We start from the raw sequence: 17,915 nt of genomic DNA, 5'->3' as shown, positions 1-17,915 counted from the left end.
TAAAAGGATTATGCCTTCATTAAAGTTGGTTGAACTTGTTCAGAACTGTAAAGAAAGGGTAAAATATGTTTAGCAGTCATTATTCTGCTCATTCACTGTGAAAAAACACTTGACACACAGATCACACAGGTGAAAAGGGATTATCTCCAATGCCAGGGTATTGCCATGTGACACGTATCACACTTTGCTGATGAAACTAAAGATTGTGTCTCAATAAAAGTGGGGTGGAATATGTTCAGGACACTCCAAACATTAAATAAAATGTGTGAAGTAGTTGAGATTTACGTCCCTGAATGCTCCACAATACTTTAAACATAGGCCTACACACAGGCGAAAATGCATTATCTTCAATGGCAGGGCCATGTGACATGTATCACTCTTTGCTGAAAAAACTAAAGATTGTGTCTCAATGAAAGGGGGGTGGAATATGTTCAGGACACTCCAAACATTAAATAAAATGTGTGAAGTAGTTCAGATTTACGTCCCTGAAGGCTCCACAATACTTTAAACATAGGTGATCAGACAGGCGAAAATGCATTAACTTCAATGGCAGGGCCATGTGACATGTATCGCTCTTTGCTGAAAAAACTAAAGATTGTGTCTCAATGAAAGGGGGGTGAAATATGTTCAGGACACTCCAAACATTAAATAAAATGTGTGAAGTAGTTGAGATTTACGTCCCTGAAGGCTCCACAATACTTTAAACATAGGCCTACACACAGGCGAAAATGTATTAACTTCAATGGCAGGGCCATGTGACATGTATCACTCTTTGCTGAAAAAACTAAAGATTGTGTCTCAATGAAAGGGGGGTGGAATATTTTCAGGACACTCCAAACATTAAATAAAATGTGTGAAGTAGTTGAGATTTACGTCCCTGAATGCTCCACAATACTTTAAACATAGGCCTACACACAGGCGAAAATGCATTATCTTCAATGGCAGGGCCATGTGACATGTATCACTCTTTGCTGAAAAAACTAAAGATTGTGTCTCAATGAAAGGGGGGTGGAATATGTTCAGGACACTCCAAACATTAAATAAAATGTGTGAAGTAGTTCAGATTTGCGTCCCTGAAGGCTCCACAATACTTTAAACATAGGTGATCAGACAGGCGAAAATGCATTATTTTAAATGGCAGGGCCATGTGACATGTATCGCTCTTTGCTGAAAAAACTAAAGATTGTGTCTCAATGAAAGGGGGGTGGAATATGTTCAGGACACTCCAAACATTAAATAAAATGTGTGAAGTAGTTGAGATTTACGTCCCTGATTGCTCCACAATACTTTAAACATAGGCCTACACACAGGCGAAAATGCATTACCTTCAATGGCAGGGCCATGTGATACGTATGACACTTTGCTGAAAAAACTAAAGATTGTGTCTCAATGAAAGGGGGGTGGAATATGTTCAGGACACTCCAAACATTAAATAAAACGTGTGAAGTAGTTGAGATTTACGTCCCTGAGTGCTCCACAATACTTTAAACGTACGTGTCACATGGCCCTGCCATTGAACATAATGCATTTTCGCCTGTCTGATCACCTATGTTTAAAGTATTGTGGAGCATTCAGGGACGTAAATCTCAACTACTTCACACATTTTATTTAATGTTTGGAGTGTCCTGAACATATTCCACCCCCCTTTCATTGAGACACAATCTTTAGTTTAATCAGCAAAGTGTCATACGTATCACATGGCCCTGCCAGTGAAGTTAATGCATTTTCGCCTGTGTGTAGGCCTATGTTTAAAGTATTGTGGAGCCTTCAGGGACATAAATCTCAACTACTTCACACATTTTATTTAATGTTTGGAGTGTCCTGAACATATTCCACCCCCCTTTCATTGAGACACAATCTTTAGTTTTTTCAGCAAAGAATGATACATGTCACATGTCCCTGCCATTGAAGTTAATGCATTTTTGCCTGTGTGTAGGCCTATGTTTAAAGTATTGTGGAGCCTTCAGGGACGTAAATCTCAACTACTTCACACATTTTATTTAATGTTTGGAGTGTCCTGAACATATTCCACCCCCCTTTCATTGAGACACAATCTTTAGTTTTTTCAGCAAAGAGTGATACATGTCACATGGCCCTACCATTGAAGATAATGCATTTTCGCCTGTCTGATCACCTATGTTTAAAGTATTGTGGAGCATTCAGGGACGTAAATCTCAACTACTTCACACATTTTATTTAATGTTTGGAATGTCCTAAACATATTCCACCCCCCTTTCATTGAGACACAATCTTTAGTTTCATCAGCAAAGAGTGATACATGTCACATGGCAATACCCTGCCATTGAAGATAATGCATTTTCGCCTGTGTGATCTGTGTGTCAAGTGTTTTTTCACAGTGAATGACCAGAATAATGACTGCTAAACATATTTTACCCTTTCTTTACAGTGTTCTGAACATGTTCAACCAACTTTATTGAAGACATAATCCTTTTATCAGCAGATTGTTGTGTGTTTTACTGTTTCTTACTACAATATTTACAATGATGCCTGTTTAGTCAGTGTTCCCTATATTTAAACAAGAAAATCATACTTTTGTAACATCAGTGAATCGTTTTTAACCCATTTTGATGTTACTATGAAAGTAATATTAATTGTCAATTTTAGTCATTATCAAAGTATCCTGTACGCTTAAAATTAACTCACTATATCTTACCTTGTTTTAAAGCAAGTTAATATAATGCACAGTTAACAAAATACCATTATAAAGTCTGATCTAGCGAGTAGACAGATTAGGACTTTATAATGACAAATAGGCTACTATAACTTTCAAACACGCTTTTAACTATTTTCCCGATCATTAGGACAAATGGAACAATAAAACTCGTTGCATATAAAAGGTTTTTATATTACCCAGTCGATTAACAGGGTTGTTTGTTGTAAAAACCTTTCATTTGATACAACAAACTCATTTTACTTCCTCGTTTCGTTTTACTTCCTGAGGTTATTGTGGGTTATCGTTGCTAGCAGAACGGAACTTGAAATTAGGTGGCTCAACTTCCGGCCGCATTTACACTAAAATTTGACCAAAATAAAAGTCAACAATCAGATTTAGTATTTAAAGCAACATAATGGCGCAATTTGCCACTTTTTAATGTATGTTTTATAGGCAACTTGTTTTGGTATGAACTTCAAGTTATTTTTGATGGTATATGGTTATGTGAAAAACAGATAACATCCACTATATACTAGTCATCCAGACAATGCACTAGGTAGTTCTGTAGTCTGCACCCCACAGAAAAGCCTTCACAGCACCACACGCCTACAATATCACAAAAAACACCAGTTATCATGTTCGAAAGCTTTTATCAGTGCCAGCGGGGCTGTTGGTCGTGTTTTTTCAAAGTTTTTGGTCTGATGGTTTTAGACCAAAACCCCATATTGCTGCTGAACTGTTTTGACAGCACGGACTGGACGACTGGAGGCTTCTCAACAGCTCCCCCAACAGTGACCCAACCTCCCCCCTCCACCCCGCCCCACCTCAATATACAGTATATATTGCTTTTTTACTCAGGGATATTTATTTATCTATTTATTAATTGCTATTTATTACTATTTAGCTGTGACAGTTAGTGTGCACAGTAACTTAAGTTTTTTTATCTGTCTGGTCCTGCCTCTTTTGTCTCGTTGTTTTTGTGCCAATGACAATAAAGTACTTTGAACTTTGAACTTTTAAACATCATATATTAACTGTGTACAAAAACAACAAAAAACTAAACAAAGAAAATAAAAAAAATGACCAACTCATCTCACAAACTTTAAAACAGGCAACATTGATAAACTAAACAGGCAAAATTGCATTGTGTTTACTAGGAAGACACTGTAACACACATCACAGCCTTCCAATGAAACAAGGCACAGGCTACGCAACCAGAATTATAGTTAGGGCATATTGCTCCGGAATTCCAGACCAATACTGTAGTTTGAATGTTATTGGTCTGTTTTTTTCTGTGTGTATCTACTGTTGCCATGGACATGCCCGTATTAAGACTTCATGGTGCCCCTGGGCAACAGTGACTTTCTGGTGCCCACCTACCCCCACCCCGCAGAACACAAACCATACCTATCCACCGGGGTGTATTGGTCCTTGAGTAGAAATACTTTCTTACTGTACTCAAGTATTATTTCTGAGTATCTTTACTTTACTTGATTGTTTTTTTATACATACTTTTTGCTTAATACTGCTCCACTACATTTTCCATACATTGATGCTATGTAAGGAATAATGCACTAGGAGCAAGTCAGTTATAAGAAAATAAACGTTCGACAGGGGGATGCTACCGTTTAACCCCCTGAAGTGCGGTTATTTTCCATAACTCACTTGCTCCCAGTGCATTATCCTGCTTATATCACAGCAAACTTGCCAAAGTAATGAATGCATATGCTGTAAATTATGTTTAATGTGAACTTATGTTATTAGAAATCATAACTCTTTTGTTGACCTTAATGAAATATCATTACTAAACAGGTATATTATTCATCTAAATCATAAGAAAGTTTATACTTTTACTTTTGGTACTTAAGTAGGATATACAGACTTAAATCTGCTATAATCTACATCCCCTGGAGTCTTGGTGCCCCTGGGCAGTTGCCCAGTTGCCCATATGGTTAATCCGGCCATGGCCATGGACTCATTTTCTGTAAAACATTCCTCAGATGGTTTATTTCCCCATACGATATTATTAAGAAACACGATGTTTGTTGGAAATGAGCACTATTTCAATTACATGTATTTAAAGCATGTATGTCATTACTTTTGAGGATTTTGTCATTTATATTCTCAAATAAGACACATTCTTATCCACAGGTTTTAAAATGTAGAAAAAAAACTGTACCACAATTAGCCTAATCACAGTCTTTAGCTAAATGCACGTGATTCATGTGACATGTCCTGTCAGGTCCAGCAAGTGTTTTTTTTCCCCCATCTGTATGCTGTGAAGACCCATCCCTACTCTCTGCCATCCAATCCTAACTTTTAGGACATACATTTAGTCGTTAGATGGTGTATGCCCGAAATATAAATAAATACAAATAGATACACACCCGCTCTGCCCCTGTCCTGCTTAGTTGGGCCTGGGGGCTGAGCGGGTGAGAGAGACAATGCCTAACACGGCAGGGAGGCTGTCCTGCCAGACCCGGTGGCGCACCTCTTAGTTCTCTCAATCCTGTGATGCTTTCCATGGACCACTTGGTAGATAGGTAAACAGATGCTAGTGTAAGACAAAATGACATAAACCAAACAAATCTAAACACATGTAATACCCCCCTAATCAACTAAACTGGACTAAAATCTAAATAATATATTAAATAATATTCCCTTACACCTAGCCAGGCAGCCCCTCTCCCTCTCTCTCTCGCTCTCTCTCTCCCTCCCTCTCCTCTCATATCACATTGCTAATGCTTATAATAATACTGATAAAATGGCCATATTGCCTACTGTAAATCTACTACCCAAAGGTATCTCCTTATCTGTTTCTGAAATAAATGTCTACTAACAAAAATGTTCTCTCTCCCTTGTAGCATGTTCCAATTGCTGATGGAAGTGGAAACATTGCTCCTCACCCCCACTACTCCTCAACTACGCAAACTCTACCCACTCACTCTGTTCTTTTTCTTTTTCTCCTAATCCAGACTATCTTCGCTATGGGATGCTGCTGTAATCTCTCCACCCGGTCTACCCGTAGAAACCCTCTGCCAATTGCACCAACCGCCACCGCACTGCCGTACACTTACTCTACCTCATACCCTATGCTAGCATTTATATACAATATATAATATTGCCAACATCAACATGTTTCTCTGTTCCTACTTGTATGCGAGGCTCTGTGCAGACGTCCATGTAGGTACACTTCATTTTTTTTTGATGGCCACTATGCTACAAAGGCACCAACTGCATCCAAGCAGACTCCAAGCAGACTAGAAAGTACTATAATAAGAACAACAACGTGTCAGTCAAAAAAATGGTACACTTACATCCAAGGGCACATAGATCTCGTCTTACCAGCAGACATTCCTCCAACTGGAGAAAACAGGTTCACCAATAGATTATGGCCAGGTGGAGAGAGGTACAAGAGGTTGTGCGTTGTGCAAAAGCTGCATCGTCTCCGGGCCTTAACAGGGTACCTTATCATGTCTATAAAAGAAGGCCTGATGTTTTGAAATATCTATAGAAGCTCATGGTGATGAGAAGAACGCTGTCGACATAGGCTGATTCCGACCTGTTGGTCTTCTTAATGTGGGATCTTCTTTAGTGTGGTAGCAAGGTGGTTGGTCTCCTATCTGAAGGCAAATAGTTTGATAGATATTTCCGTGCAGAAAGCAGGAATCCCAGCTTTTCAGAGGTGGAGACATTTTAGAGTCATGAATAAGCTTGGAATAGGCTTGGGGTGCTGTAGCTGTAGCTGTAGTACTGTAGCTTTGTATGGGAAAGGAATTTAGGAGTTACCAATGACCAGCTTGGTGGAGGAGTTCAAATGTGCTAAGAAGAGCATGGAGATGACTTTGTCATAGTCTAAGGATCCAGTAGTCAAGAACATTGCTCCAATGGTAAAAACAGGGAAGAAGTGGAATCCACAAGAAGCGGTTCAACATGCACAAAGCACATTACACCATAGGGATATAATTGGGCAAGTACAGAGTGGAAGAGCAGGGTTTGGGCTAGGTGACAGTTGGAAAGCAAAGCTAAGGATACATTACTGGAGAGCAGGCAGAACTAGCTTTGTTCGTGAGCAAGAAGAGGAAACTAGAGGAGCAGCAGCGGCTTCTCAGGTAAAGCAAGGGCAATGGCTATGGACGCTAGCCACATTGAATTTATCATTGGAGCCACTTATGATGTCCTCCCAACTCAGCAGAACCTCAGTCAGTGGGTGGGTGAAGACAGAGGCTGCAAGTTGTGTTTAGGGTGTTGGCTCATTAAAACATATTTTGTGATGAATCTCGTCACCACAATAATTGATCAATAGCTGATCAAACAGGCAAAATAGCATTATGTTCAATAGGAAGACATTGTGACACATATCGCACTCTACTAATGATACAAAGGATTGTGTCTTAATAAAAGTGGGGTGGAATTTGTTCAGAACATCCTAAACTTTATGAAAATGTATTCATAAGTAATGAATCTTGTCACTGACTACACAACAATATTTTAGAGATTGCCGATCATAGGACCTCAACTGCATTGCTCTCAGTGGGAGGATAATGTGGCATGGACCACACTTTACTGATTAAACTAAGGATTGTGTGGGCATGGGCCCATGGGCACTAAAGGGGGACGTTCACAACATTGCCTGGAATTGTGCTCCTTTGAAGGCTAAAAATGTGTGTATAACACTATAACACTGTATGGAGCAATAAACTGTAATAAAAAGAAGTCGTCTGTTTTTTCACACAATAAATGAACATTGCCAAAACTAAATTGAACGTGTGTTTTGGATTAACATTATTTCAGATTATTACAGATAACTTGTCCAAGTTTGTCCATTAACTAGTTATCAAAGTCACTTTTCGCTTTTAATCAAACTCCGCCATGCACTTTCGTAGGAAATACGTAATACTATTTCCTCTGTGTTCCTTCTTCTTCCTCCTCCTCTCCTTCGAACCCTCAGTTCAGTTTGGATGCCCTACTGTCACCAACCGAGCTGGATTATTTATGATAATTTTCATGAGGGTGAAAGTGCTTTAAAATGTTTTTGTAAGATGTAGGCCCTACCTTAGCGATTTCGCAAAAGAAAACATTTGTTTGAAAATTATGAAAAGTTATAGAGAGTAGAGAAGTGATTGAGCCCGCATTTCATACTGAATGAAAAATTGGCGTGTACAATATTTCAGCACTAACAGCTGAGGTATTGGTAGATGGGGCATTATTTAATATTAATAAACAGATGTGTTAAAGTAGGCCTACAAGCACTTGTCAGGCCCCTGAAGCCCTATCTTTGAGACTGAAACAAAATAATATATTAAATAATAAATAATATAGAATGGCAATAGATATGTGTGTATATGTATGTGTGTGTGTATATATATATATATATATATATATATATTTATTTATTTATATATAATAAAATGGAAACATATTTTATATAGTGAACATTGAGGAGATTTCAGGTAGGACCATATGTAAACTAGCAGGCATGGTGTTGTCAAATAAAACATAATAGCACACACTTAACATCACAACAGGTTATAGCCTATGGGCTATAAATAGTCTTAGGGTATACCTGCATATCAAAGGGATTCAAATGGCGTTTGATTCTCATATCAATATGAAAAATATATAATAGAATGAGTTGGGCAGTATGCCTAGTTGAATACTACCCTCACGACGGCATTAAATGGCCATAAACGAGGGAAAAAACACTAATTTCCAGTATACAGGATGGGGCTTGGTAAGTTTCTTTGGGCCTCATTGTTACATCATCAGTTCTTAGTGCATATTATGACGCATAATTCAGAATTTATCTTAGGACATTTTTAACTCATTCGTTAACCCGACACACATCGAGACAGGTGACTTTTACTATAACTAAACTACGTTCAAGGCTGCCTTTTTTCAAACGGTAGACTTTTTGCGCCACCTGCTGTCCTTTACTAGGGATATCATCCAAGACCGATGGAGACCATGGGAACCACTGGATTTGGGGATTTTTTTATTTACAATCTTATTTGGGGGTTTTTCCCCCGAGCGATCATGCCTTCTGAACTGGTCATTGTCATTAGCTGGATAATCGATTCAGTGAGTGGATATATTTCTCAGTAGCCTATTAGAATGCTGAAAATCTGATAATTAATGTTTGAAATCTAAATAAAAATGCATTGCAAAATAAAAAAATGACATAATAATGAATGTAATTAATAAGCTAAAATTGTCACGTTACTATTGTCACGTTGTGATTTTGTTATCTATCAGAAACACTAAACAAGTGTCTGTCTGTCTCTCTGTTGTTTGTACCTTTCTGTCTTTGCAGCTGTTTGTTCCTGCAGTCATGATATATCAGGGATACCTTTTGAAAACAATTCATGTGAGATTTGTGTCCACTACATGAACCATTTTGAACCACTCTTTTTTTTAAACAATGTTACCATTATGTGTCTAAACTAACACTAATACATGTCTTGCTATTTCCACAGGCCCTACGGAAAGAACTCCATGGTATGTTTTCTGTTTGTCACATACTCTAGAGCATCTCATTTGTGTTCTTTATTTCAGTATGTGGTTGTTTGTGTTTACTGTATGGCTGTGTCTTAAAATTTAGTTCTGTCTGCTCCCCAGAGAAAGGATCAAAAATGGATGACGGAGAACTTCAGCTCTTGGAGCACAGATATGAGGCAAAAATTGCGGAGCTGAACTTAGAGGTAGGTTTACCAAAACTCGAGTGAAATAATCTTATTTGTTAGTGTTGAGGTATGGTGGTTGCAGCCTTTGTGATCTCAGCTACGTATATATACCAATCTCTTGAAATTAAGTCAAGTTGTGTAATGATGTGTCTTTAATGTTGATGAAAACAAATTTGTCACTTTGGGTTTGGTCATTTTTTAATTTTAGGCTGTTTGTTTAACTTAAATTTGTTACATAGAAAGTCATCCTAGTATAGCAACTCAATGTCGTGACCAAACTTTTTAATTATTCAGAACAAAAAGCTGCAAGACTATATCCACGACTGTGTGACTTCTCAGCACCACACAGAGCAGGAACATGAAGATATGAAGGTGTTTTTATTTTAATTTATTAACAATTATTTATTGTTCTTGACGACAATCTTCTCAATGGTTTGTTCAGTCAGAATGATTGTGTTATTCTCATGTTGTATGCCTACTTGACTGTATACCTGCTAGTCTCCATTCTCATTCTCCCTTCCTCTTCTCCTCTGCTTATCCTTCGCCTTTTCCTTTTCGTCACTCTGCCTGTCGAAACTTTTCTGCTTCAGGTGTTAGCCAGAAAGAGAGTGCACAAGCTACAGACAGATGTCGAGTCTTACCAGAAAGAAAACGCCACTTAACGGACCAGGTGATGGACGTATATTTTGCAAAATGAAATAGAATTCTAAAAGATATCGTTGGACATAATACAAAATAACAATATCTGTAATATAGTTATAGATTGTCAAATACAATGCTGGAGTGTGTAATAGTCATACCAATAAATAAAAATGAATACAAAAAATGTAAGTATAAATTGAGAATTCCATTCAACATGAATTTATCAATATTGACAGTGGACATATTTAACAATATTTGCAGAGATGAATAATGCACTATTCAAACTCTTAATATCCACTGTAGGTGCAGTCAGAGAGGGAGCTCTGCCAGAAGCAAAATGCATCATTGAGGGACCAGGTTCAATATGTAAGTTCCAACAGTCACACGTTGCAATTGTTCAGCTCTCGGCATATTGTAGATCGTGTTTTAAACATTAGTGCTGTTGTCAGACCTAACATTGAGAAAAAAGAGAGAAAGGAATTATTTATTTTTTGTATCATTAGTCTGAAATAAAGGCAAAAGTTGAGAGGCGTCACGCAGAGGAAAAACAGATGGCACTCAAGCACAAAATCAAAGAATTGACGAAAGAACTGGAGAATAAAGACGAGTCCGTCAAGACCCATGTGAGTCTCCTCACCAGATAGCTTTAGATCCACTCACAAGTCAGGCAAGAGTGGAGGGATGTTCTCACCTTTTATTAATACTTTTGAAGACGTGAACAGAGGTATTATAATATGGTTGTATATTCTTGTGTTATTCATAAATACACTGGTTCGTTTTTACAGATTGCATCACTGGAAAACACAGCCCACAAGAGATTGGTATGAATTTTTGGCCAACCATTATGTGACACCATACCATAGTTTGATAACGTAGTTTAAATTGATGTTCCAATCCTATGGTGTTGTTCTTCTTGACCCAGATGAAGGCCTCAGCTCAACAGCGTGAGCTGATGGACAAGAAGACAGAGGTCTTTTTTCTACACCATAGGTATTGGAGTGTTTCACAATTACATTTCATTACATTTGTTTTTTAATGTCTCCATGTCTCATTCTCGCCATGTTGTTGTCTTAGTCACCTAGTCACACATGTGCTCAATCTGCACCCACATTGGTCAGTGTTTATATAATGCCGATTACTTGATAGTGATTTTGACTGTACACCTCAAAGCACGTAAAGCAGTTGTGAAACATGATCCATGCAAAGATGGATTATGGGTCTCAGTGTCCTCTTCTCCACACACAGGTTGATGGACTTCATGGACTGGGTGGCTGAGCTGAGGGGAACACAGTTCGTCCCCTTGCCTCTTTACCCTCATAATCTGAAACCCTCCCACAAGAGAGGTGAGGTGCGGTCAGTGTGACCGTGGGCTATTGTGAGGAAGTGAGCTCTCCTCGGATGTTTGACATTTATATGCACAATTTAGCATTAGCATACAATTTTAGCAGAAAGATAACACATACGGTCTTTGAAGTAGCCTACATGAGTATGTGAACATCTTTCACATCTGAGCAAGTTGACTTGTGGGTATTAACACTGTGGCTTCTCTGTCTCCTCTTTAGTGAGAGACAGCTGGAGGAATTTGCTCACCAAAGGTCGGCCTCAGCAGGTAGGTTAAACTGGAGGATGCCTTACTGGTCTCTGTGTTTGCCTGAATGTATTTGTCTCAGAGACTCCATTCCTTTAGCCATTGTTAGCCAAACTAGTTTATTCTTATTAAACTTGTATTATTCTTGCATTATAGTATGTTAGTTAATATTCCACTACATTCTGTAAACCAGCTAAGGACTCTCAGATAAATGCACAAGTTTTTTTCTGCCTTTTCACCTCTTTTTTCCCCCCACAGATTCCTGAGGAACAAGGTGACATTATCCAAGAGCTGGACGCCAGAAAGGACTTAGTCAACCAGGCCAGCTTCTACCTCTGAAGACCCCATCTGTTCCCCTGACTTCCCTCAATCCTCTCATATATCGACGTCTCCACAGAATACAATTCTTTGTCATTCGTATTAAATCATCTTAACCCCCATCCTGCCCCCGTGTTGATAAATGGTATACCAATGGCTTTCAACCAGTTATTTAAACTATTTCAATGCACTTTACCCTTCTTAATCTCTTATTTTTCTGTTCTTGTATCCGCTCATTTGTAAAGCAGTTTGAATAACCAATGTGTATGAATTGTTCCACTAAATAAAACTTGCCTTACGCAAGTGCCGCGACATAAACAAGAATTGCTGGGTACATAGGAAAGTCTACTGATTAATGTTCCTTGTGCATTAGTGGATTCATAGGTTACAGTACATTATGATCTAGGCCGTTATCATGCAGGAAGTAGGAGCTTGGTTGCCTCTAATGATGCATTCTACTGCAACATGCACTTCCCTTATTTTACAGTAGGGGGCACAAGGGATCTTACACATTACCCTAAAACCTGTCCTATGCCTCCATCCCGTTTAAATGTTAATCTTTACATACAAACACAAAGAAGGGATAATGTATTGTCTGGCGGTCATTATCGAAAAATAAATCCTGACGGGACGAACAGGACCCCGAAGCGCAGGCATAATAAGGACGAAGCTGTCGTCATTTTTTCGCAGTGGTGAATAATAAAGAAATTACAGACCTGCAAACGTTGTGGTGGCCCATTCAAATCAACGGAACTTTTTGGAACATTCTGAAGAGCCGTATAATAAAACATAATAAGGAGTCCATGCACACCAAGCAAGGGAACTTTGTATGTACAATCAAAACTTTATTTATGGAATACAGCGTAGAAAGCTTTTTTTTTCCCCAGTCAAAGCAAATGTAATGTTTCTTACACGTACACAGAGAGAAAGTCACAGAGAGATAGAAATAAGAAGAGAGAAACACCTGTTTTCTCAAACCGATGCCTGTCACATCAACCCACTGCACAGGAGGCCTCTTTCAGGTGCCCAGCAAATCAACCACACACATACACACAGACACACAAATACTCAGTCAGGCCTTGATTATACTCGCTTGCGGACATGCACACGGACAGTTGCAGACACCACAGGTGCGTAGTTGTTACTTCTTTCTAGTCCACTTCGAGTCTGCATTCGCACAGTTGCTGCCCTTGAGTTTGCATGTTCTCCCCGTGTTCACAAGGGGTTTCCCCCCACTAAGAACCCCAACAGAAAAACATGCAAAAAGAACAGAGCACTCCTTCCGTCCCTGACCGAGACGGATGGTTCACTTGGTCCCCGGTCGCTGAGAAGCTGCCCACTGCTCCTGGGGGGTCCTGGAGGCAGAAAAAAGCAGAAGACAAATTCACGGCGACCTCAGGCCTGTGTGTACGTCCTGTGTCGCCTCCATATATAACACGTGTGTGTTGCAGTGAGTCGTTTGTGCAGAAAGAAAAAACTGACAGCAGTCAGCCTTGTTTGATTGTTTGTTTTGTTGTAGCGTAGCAGCCGTGCGGACAAGTTCACAAAAAGGGTACACATATGTCCACACAGAGCCGAGCGTTCACCCAGGGCCAGAGATTCCATTTCATTGTTGGGGGGGACAATAAACAGTACAATTTCAGAGAGTAATTGCTGGGCGGGACATGAAAAAATTGCTGTCTGGCCCTATCTCCCTCTCCCGCTCCCTTACGCTCCTTTGCAACTTGCCTCACATCATGTCAAAGTGGAAAGCGAACGCCGGTCTGTTATGTCGTGTAGTAGTGCATTTTAAAATACTACTCTCACAGGGTCAGCATGGGTTTTGCTTGAACTTTACTGGAGCGACTTTCAACATGTAACCTAATCTAACTTCACCGGTGCAGAGGTGGAGGTACTGTTGCAGAATGTAGATGTGTCCATTCTATTCCACCATGGCTGTATCAACGCGATTGAGTTTAGTCCTTATTTATTTATTCAATGCCATTTGCAGTGTTCATGTAGTGCTTTTATTTATGTTCACGATGCCTCGTAGAATCATGACTATAAATGTGAAACGTAATTGTTTATGATACAAATATTCTCGTATTTAATATTATTATAATTATTTAAATCTGAGGATGTCTTTAGAATTGATGTGAACGCAATCACCAACGATTTCTCACAAATTCAGCCCTTAAGAACACGGGCGCACTCCAATCTGGCCGATTTACGACTGCTATTTAGCGTTCTTAAATTCTGTCCAAAGTTAAGAACGAATCCCAGAAGAGAAAACTTTCATGAATGCCAGAATTGTCCCGGGAACTTCGTAAGTGGAGTTAAGAAGACATTTCTTCTTAACATGTTCTTAACTGCTTTCAAGAATGAGGTCCAATGTCTGTCAACCTCTTTACATATCGTGTAGCATAACGGCAGTGACAGGGGAGTGGCGAGGTAACAGAGAGGAGGAAAAAAAGGGACTGTGTGTGTGCTTTGTCCAAAATCAGCCTCTTTTTAATCAGCACGCTGGCTAAGCTATGATGGGAATTATTTATATATCCCAAATATCGGAGACTCAGTCAGAGAGTGATGAATAACCAAGGTCCAGGTTTTATTCTTTCAATGATGTACACCAGAGGAGGAGAGAGAATAGATTTCACTGAGTGTGTTCCACCTAAATCTCTTTCACTGACTGTCTCTATGGAACATCAGTCTTTTAACTCTTGGAAAGCAAGGGATACCTAAATGCTAATTATTATCTGGGAGACACCAGGTCTGGGAGGAGGAGGAAGCTTTGAGGGCTTTCTCACACCTCATGTAGGCCCGGAACAGAATACACATGAGAAGTTGTTACAACTTCCAATGTTCTTCAAATAACACTACAAGTTCAAAGTTCAAAGTACTTTATTTGTCATTGTCACAAAAACAAGGAGACAGTAGAGGCAGCAACAGACAGCTAAAAACTTAAGTTGCTGTGGACATTAACTGCCACAGCTAAATAATAATAAATAACAATTAATAAATAGATAAATAAATATCCCTGAGTAAATAAAAAAAGAAATATATATATATACATTGAGGTGCATCAATAGTTGCAGGGTAGAGTGTTAAGGCATAAGGTGTTAAGGTTAAGGTGTTAAGGCATACTTCTGCAACAGCGTAAATCGTTGTGTAATTGTTTGTGTAAATTAAGAGTGCAGTCCATGGGGGCGGGCCGGGCCGGGCCGGGGGGGAGGTGGGGTGGTTTTTGGTGAGCTGTTGAGAAGCCCTATTGCACAAGGATAGAAGCTCTTTGCCATTCCATGCGCATTTTTGTCGATCTGAACCTTTTCCCTGACGGTAGTAAGTTACTACTAGGAATGAGATGTATTGAATTATTGATTATGGAATATATATAATAAACTAACTCTTAATTCCTAGTCCCTTCAGCTACTAGCTAATGATTGTTAACAAGCTCAAGTTTGAGCTTTTGGACTAGGCAGGAGAAATGTCACTTTTCGTGTTAAGCTTTTGCTTGTTGAACAAGTGATGTGATAAATGACTTACTGGCTTTTACTTGTAGAGGTTTTACTGGTGTGGCTGGTTTCCTCACAATCTGACCTGTACCGTGATTGACTGAAACACGGACCTGCAGGTAGCCCCGTCTGTTGGAAACAGCATGTGAACCAAACCACTTTGAGGAATAGGGGGATCATGATTTTTCAACACTTAAAACACATTTACTGTATTTAATATTACTATATTATTCAAAATTATTTATTTGTGTTTACAATGATTATTGGGGAGGGGACAACTTTATCCCTGTGTCCCCCCGGGACCTCCGCCTATGCGTACACCCTCCAATTACGAAATCTAAGTCAATTGGACCCTAGCGGACCCTCGTGTACTCGCGGATGGGGAAAGTATAACATTGGCTCACTTTACTGCCAACCTGCCGCATCTTTACAGTGTCTAGCTACAGAACAACTCACTGGAAGAGAGAAGACCTTCCCCCATTCCCTCCCCCTCCCCCTCCCCCGCCCCCGCTCCCAACACCAATCAAATTTGTCACTTTGGGTTTAGCCATTTTTTTTTGTTTTGGTTGTTTGTTAAACTTGAATTTGTTACATAGAAAGTCAATGAAAGTCTATCCATATCAATAATTGTAGGCCTACTAAACAATTCAAAGCCAAATTTGGAAATGTATAATTACATTATTTTGTAATGCTCTTAAGCATTTTTCATTTCTTTTTAATATAATATAGGGTTTCAAATAACCTTAGATTCATTATCATGCTTCATACCGTAGAGCTATGTATTTTGATTATATTTGACATTTGAGGATTTGATAATCAAATCAAAATGTTTTATATAAAGGTTTAAAACTATTTCTCAGGCCACAAATTGTGTTCAGCTTTCACCAAATTTGCTGCAGATGATCTTCAGACCAAGCTTTCCAAAAGTTATAAAATGGATACAAAAAAAATCTGTTACAGCCATAGCATAGATCATATCTCAGCAACTGTTTGGTGTATTGACACCAAACCAGGGAACCAAACTGGTTTATGGACTCGGGACCCCTGAGTAATACCAGTGTCAATTGGCCACTGGAGGGCGCTGCAATAATCTACAATGCGTTTTCCTAATATATTTTGATGTGTTGACCTGATTAAAGTGGTTGTTATGTCTGCTGATATTTTAGGAGATCACAAAGACGGGACATGACAACCTATCATGTCAGCCAAATATATGTGGCCGCCACATTTGATTTAATCAAAAACCTTAGAAAGTTTTCAGCGGCTACAAACCTTGTCAAATCATCAGCAAATTTGGCACAGGTGATCCTCAGACAAAGTTTTCCATTTAATTGGACTTTTTATTTTCAAAACCATTTGTCCATTACAGCCAATAGAATTCAGGACATTAGCATATATCTCGGCCAATCGTTGATCAAATTACATGAAATCTGAGGCGTCGTTAGGTCTGATCACTCGTGGCTATAGTGCATAATATTTTAAGGCTAGCCCCGAGTATTTTTCGGGAAATGGAAGTGCAAACAACACACTACGTAACAGTTTAAAACGTGACTTGACTGGAACCTGAAAGACGTGATAAAAAACAATCTAGCCTTCTTGGCTATTTTCAGAAGAAAGCTCAAGATACATAACTGAGCTTGGGTATTAGAGAATGTATCGAATTATGCTGATACGAAAACAAACCTGACTTTATTACACCCAAGCTAGCCCTTATAATTAGTAAACTGATGGGCCAAGTTTGTCAAGTGAAGGTCTCTCTCACTCTCTCAGTTCAATTAAGTTCAAATAGACTTGCTTTATTGACATGACCATAAGAAAAAGTATTGCCAAAGTGCACTTGGGGAACAAAACACATACATATAGGGATAAAATAGAAATCAAAGTTGTTTTCTGTTTTGTCACGCATGTAAAACTACTATCTAGGTAGATACCTCCCAACCTACCAAAGTCTCTTGACTTGACTTAGCCCCTGATCTTATCAATAGCTAGAAATGCCCTGGCACGAAACTTACTGTGAGTGCATCCAGCCATGGCCTTGACATAATGACATGAAGTTTCCAGAGCACCTATGTCCTACTAGACTGCTTGGCCTCCTCCTTACTGCAGCTACAATTTCTCATGTGTTTCTTATAAACTGGAAATGAGAAATGAAGGAGTTGTTGCATACTTTGGTCTTTATATGACCAATCAGTAAGTTTGGGTGATGACTAACTGTTTCTACATGTAAAAAGTTTTCTGTTTGCTGGAATTACTGATCAAAAAATCTTTGACAACCAGCACATTTGCAATTATAGGTTATCCCTCAGCCCAATTTGAATCTAATGAAATTGTTCTAGACCAATGAACACAGATTTAGCTTTATACAGAGTCTAGCTAAACAGTGCATTCATGAAAATGTGTTTATGTAAACATTTGCAAATGTGCAATGAATTTTGTCTCATCTAAACTTGATCCTTCACTTGATCAACCAAAATGTACCCGTGTGAAGGTTTTTGTTCTTGTGCCACTCAATCATCAAC

This window comes from Clupea harengus, chromosome 9, assembly GCF_900700415.2.
Source record: "Clupea harengus chromosome 9, Ch_v2.0.2, whole genome shotgun sequence".
NCBI classification, from domain to species: domain Eukaryota; kingdom Metazoa; phylum Chordata; class Actinopteri; order Clupeiformes; family Clupeidae; genus Clupea; species Clupea harengus.
Note: the sequence above shows the minus strand (reverse complement) of the source record.